Source organism: Zonotrichia leucophrys, chromosome 3, assembly GCF_028769735.1.
Source record: "Zonotrichia leucophrys gambelii isolate GWCS_2022_RI chromosome 3, RI_Zleu_2.0, whole genome shotgun sequence".
NCBI lineage: Eukaryota > Metazoa > Chordata > Aves > Passeriformes > Passerellidae > Zonotrichia > Zonotrichia leucophrys.
Genome location: NC_088172.1, coordinates 15443589 through 15449588, shown reverse-complemented (window position 1 = coordinate 15449588; position 6000 = coordinate 15443589).

The window sequence follows — 6000 nt, the reverse complement described above, 5'->3', positions numbered from 1 at the left end:
TTTGTGTTTCCTGACACCCTCTATCAGATATACCAGCTGTTTTTTGTGGATTTATTTTTTTGTGTGAGTTTGCTTTCCTCAGTGTACAAGAGATGCGAAGAACTGCATTGGTCCATTCTGCCTCCAAAGCCTACTTTCCCAAAGGAGTTGGGCTTATGTGGTCTGTTTTTCACCTCTTGCTTTACCACTGCTCATTTGTCAGCTAATTTCAGCTATTTTTGACTAAAAGGGTAGACATCTCAAAGGTGTAACAGGTCTGTAAACTAATTCTCTCTGGCCCCATTTCCCCCTGTGAAACACCCAGATTAGTTCCTCCAGTGATGAAAAGGCTGCAGTGCTCAGCTGCATTGTTAGACAGCAGAGTCTCCATCTGGGAGACAGCCTCTGGAAACAGCACCTCTGAAGAGCTGCAACACATGGATACAGCACTTTATAGACCTTAATAAAACTAACTGCTGCTTCAGCTTTCCTGGTAAAAACATAGGATTTGTGTAAATTTTCAGCATTTTTTTTCACTGAATTTTAAGGTATTTTTGGTCTTGATGACACTCCAATCAGTTACAGTGCTTAAAAATTTCTCAATATTTAATTAATAAGCTCACTTATTTAAAATATAAGAAGGTATCCAACACACTAATTGCCTTCAGCAGCACTCATGTAATAATGGGCTGGCTTTTATGAGTTCATAATACTGGACATTCTGTCATAATCTGACTTTATGGATTTTCTACAAAAAAATTGATGAGAACAAATGTTCAATTTATCTCTTTTCAATTTTTCTCGAATATTAGATATTACCTATGTTTTCTTTAGATTCTGTATTTTAGAAAAGGATGGAATGAATGCTTATTGTATATGAGAAGCTGTAGCTCTAAGATAAGTGTAAATTATATCTATTGGAAAAAGAAAAATCAGCTTCTTTACTCTGGGAAGAGTGTGAAAATTGGCAAGAAGAAAAACATACTGAGATCTTACTTCCAGGGCAGAAGGGATTTTCTGGGTCAAAGTAGGAACATTTTAATAATTAAATGGATGAGTTTAAGCTAAGTATGACCTAAGCAAGAAAAGCTGAGCCTCTTTGAGACAGGGCTAGAAGCATTCAGGCTTGTTTTACGCTCACAGTGCATCACTGTGGGTCACAATTAGCTCCATACACACTGCTGCAGCAAAGTATATACCTAGTTTCCCCCAGTTTGCTAAAAAAAAAAAAAAGTTTGATTTTCCATTTAGAAGAAGTTTCCATGGCTCTGTTCCAGCAGTTCATGACATTGACGTGGCAATGAAATGGTTTTTGTGCTTCTGGCAGGAACTTCTTGCCCTCCAGGAGGCAGGGAGCCAGTGTCTGCAAAGGGAAGATAAAGCCATGCTGTGGCAGAGGGGCTAGGAGGTGGCTCTGCAGGGCACAGCGGGGCAGCACCAGCTGGGAGGAAGATGAGGGACAGCCTCCTCCTCCTCCTGGCTGGGCTGGTGGGCGTGGAGAGCTTGGGCACTGGGTCAGGAATGGTTCTGCTGCTGCCAAGCAGTTTGCTCCCCTCAGGAGCATGGGCAGCTTGAAGGAGTCATTGGCCGAGCATGGGCAGTAATGGAACTCCTCTCCAAACACAGCCCAACCTAATTATTGTCCTGTTTGCTGTTCCAGGAGAAGGAGTGCTAAATGAGACTAATGCACACTTGTCAACCAGTGCGTGGTTCGATATGGCATATCAGGGAAAGGGGTGGGTGCTGCCAATAAAGAGTATTTGCTACATGAGGCAGCAGCATTGACCTGGACATGTGGATCAGATTTAATATTCAGTCTTTCATTTTTATCCTCCTTTAGCATCATTGCTTCTAATCATAATATATTACCAGTTAGCCCAATATGACAAGGTGTTAAGTTAAGGAAAAAAGAATATTAGTGAGTTGGTTTTTTTATTTCCTTGGATGCACAGAAAATCAGGGACTTCATAGGTATTACAAGAATAAAATGCATCCTGATGCTATAGCAGCAGGATCTGATTTTATGGTGCTCTCTAAACCAGAAAACAAGTGGAGTGTTTTTATATAAGCAAATATGATTCAAGAATCTGAAGGCAAAGATTTTTTCTTTCTTGCACATAACTAAAGGATTTAAAGTAATTGCTGAGAGGTGTCTGCTTACTGAATTCCTAACCTCACTGAATGATTCAGCCAGTCTGATATTTTTTTTTTACCTCTAGTATTTACAATATTTTACAGAGTGTATAATTAGTTTTATAGACAAATGATACAGACTGTATCTGTTATATGATGTATAAAAAAAAAAAAGGGTATACTACATTTCTATAAAATTCTTTTACCAATGCTGAGCTAACCCTTCTACTTTCCCTGCAGGCAGAGAGGCAATGATCCAAAGCATGAACAGACTTAAATGCATTAACTTCAAGCAAAGGGTTATGACCTGGTTTAACTATGTCCTGGAGACTAGTTTGACTGGCAAGCATGGTGCCTTAATCCTCCAGGCCTTTCAGTGATATCTGACACTGTATTCACTCTGTCAGGCCTAATAAATGGCCCAGTGGGTGATTATCTTTAAATACTACAGCCATTGAAAGTGAATTATTGATGGACATTACCTCACATCTTTGAAAGTAGCTTTTGCTTCTATCACATTAAAAAATAAACAAAATAACAGATGGATACCATCTTTTTTGGTCAAAAAAAAAAAAAGGTAATTGAATATTGTATACACTTAAATGTGAATGCTAGTCTGCTTTGGAACACTATCTCTTGCCAGTTTTTATTCTTGTATTTGATTTTGCAATTAAATCAATGTATTTTTTTTCCTAAGAAAAGGGAAAGAAAGACCATACACTTTTTGCTTTTGTGAGTCATTTGATGAATTAAACCTAAGAAGATGTTGCATAGCTTAATGTTAAAATATTGTCTTTTAGGTGCAAAGTGGGAAATTTCTTTTAGATGGTGATTTTTCTTCCTCTTGTGTGTTTAAAAGAGTGTAACCTGGGACTTAAGTGGCCACAAACACAGAGGAACACTAGAGAAGAGAAAAAAAAATCTCTTTCTTACTGGCTGTGAGAAAGAAGAAAATGGTTTGAAGCAGTCAAAATTTCTACCTTTAGCTAATTTAGGAATACAGAGAAGGACGCAAAACCCGTTGTCCTAGAGGCAAACTAAATCATTGCCTTCTTTCTTGACTGCAGGAGGAAAGTGAAGATCTTCAGAGTCATTTTTGAAAGCAGCTTACCTACTGAGCACCAAACCTGCCTGATAAGACAACAGGGAAGGAGAGCCCCTCTGCTTTTTGGAGCTCACATGGCTGACTCAGGAAAACACCTGTGGAGAAGAATTCTCTTCACACCACACAGCTGCCTTCCTTCCATCTTAGCACCTGGCTGCAGGCACAGCACCCAGCCCCAGCCTGGGCCAGCTCCCACCTCCCTGCAGCCGGCAGAGGCTGGAGCAGGGCTGGGACACTGAGCTCTGTGTGGAAATGCTGAACACCTAGCACAATGGGGTTTGCACACAATTACTGGGAAAGCCTAGGGAGAGGACCCAGCTCTCCATCAGCCTTGGCACCAGGCCAGCTCATGTCTGTGCTTCCAGGGCCCTAGGGACTTTGTATCCCTTCCCAAGCCTCTCTGAACCTCTTGAGCAGGTCATGCTCTCTACTGTACACTGGAACCAGAGACAGTATGTCCCAGTCTGCTGCTTTGGGACAGTGCACTTCATGATTTTGTACCAGAAGTACTGCTCCTTAGCACAGTGTAGAGAATTGAGAATTATGCTTCTGTATTTTGAATTCCTACTCAGGAGGACTTGTCCTACAAGGAACGGCAGGAGTACCATTAGATAGAGAAATTTCCCCTTCCTCCCCTGCCAGGAGCAGAACAAACCTGTGCTGCTTTTATCCACTGAAGAACTCAAGGTTTGCCTTTCTGGCTTCCATGCCTCCCTGAGACCACTGGTCATTTTTAGGGTATGTCACACATACGTCATTTGTGAAACCCTGAAACAAACTTTGGCATTCAGATTGGGAACTTGCTGTAACTGGGGTTTCTGCACCCAAATCCTGCCCTCCTCAGTCACTCTGAGGGACCTCTGCTTCAAAATGGGCTGAAGATGGAGAGGCACGTGAGGAATGCTGAGCTGTCAAATCACTCAGCTCCTCAGTTCATTCCTGGATGCCTGCAGAACACTACATATAAACTAGGATTTTGGGGTTTGCATTTTTCTTTTAATTTTGAGCTAATTTCTGAATCAAAGTTAGTTCTCTCAAAAAAACCAAAAAACAACCCCATGAACAGACAATTAATTCCACCATCTAATTCCGGCCAGAGCATTTGTGTGTAAATCACACCAAGCATGATAATCTTGCTACTTCATCCCAGCAACCACTGGGCATCTGCTGATGTGGAAATCATCATAGTTTGGGGACCAAAGGACAATCAGACAGGACAGAAGCATGGAAGATTTAATTCCAGAGATATATCTATATCTATAGATAAATAGATAGATTAATACAATAGATATAAACACAATATCTAGATAGATAGAAATTTAACTATATCTATAGATAAAGAGATACAGAGAATTCTCTGTGTGTATATATTTATAGTCACAGGCATAAGCAGTTTCTTTTTATGAGGGGGCTGTACATCAAGCACTATTTTCCATTTACATGATAAAGAGACCTGTGTTTGCAGTAAGGCTGTATTAAAAAAGCCCCATGATGAAGAGATGCATGTCTGCAGTAAGGCTGTATTTAAAAATCTGGGTACTATGGTGCTGTTCCAAAACAGGGGGCTGAGAAATGGGCAGCAGCTGCTTCCTCCTCACCTCTTCTCTTTCTACTGCATTATATACAGAGAGAAATTACTGGTCACTCCATCTGTCTGCTTCCCTGATTAATAAAGAGATGGTCAGGACTTGAACCTACTGCTTATGCTTGGACTGGTGATCACAGGACTTGGTGTTACCATATTTCAGGTGTTTCCCATTGAAAAGCAGCTGTTAGGACTCAGTGCTAGTGGGGCACCCAGGGAAGACTTGGTGAAATGGTTGGGCGGAGCTGCATGGTCACTCTGTTCCAGCAGCAGCCAGACCCAAACATTCAGGACACCACCCACCCTGTGCCCTGCTCTGGCCTGAGAACAAGCACTGCTCTCTTCGACAAAAATCTTTAGCAGTGGACATATAACCACAGAGAGAAATAGCTCAGATGCTCAGATCTGTCCTCTGAAGGTGTCCAACCCTGTTGATACAGGTATAGAATAGCCAGATGATAACAATGACAATACAAGTGGTTGAAGAAATATTTGATCTCACCTCCCTTCTCTGCCTGCATAGAGAAGCAGGAAAAATAATTTCAAAATGATTGATAGAAACAGAGTAGAAATTGCCCTTTCATTTTTTGACTGACAATGGGAAATTTCTAGGCAGTTGTGCTGAATTTTCAGAATAATCTATCTAAGGTTATTTATTATTAAAATAATTAATCAGGAAATTAACTAAACAGCTCTTTACCATTGTTTCCTGTGATATATTTCTTCTAATATTATAGTCAATTATTTTCTAGAGAGCATAATTGAGGTTTGCTGCCTTTGGTCACCTCTTTCCCTCCACTTACTTGCTGTAAGAGATTAGTAATGCACATCACCAACAATGTCTGTTCTAATCTCTCTGCTCTGTTTCTTTAGATGTCAGAAGCAACATCCCATCCCTCTGCACAATCATAAGTAAAAATCACTACCTTCCTACCTTCTGGAGACTGATCTGGTTTCTATTATCCCACATTTCTTCAATTTTTTTGCATATCAGCACAAACCCCAGTTCTCCTATTCCTACCTTTGAAACACAAGTAAAATGCTGAAATGTTTATCAGGACCACAGTTATGATTTTAGGCATTTCTCAATACCTGCAGAAAGAGGCACTAGATTCAGTTTTTCCTTAACATGGCAGCCAGGTCCCCGTCTCTCAAGGTAGCAATTTTTTGACAGAGATTTCACAGTTACAGCCGGAGA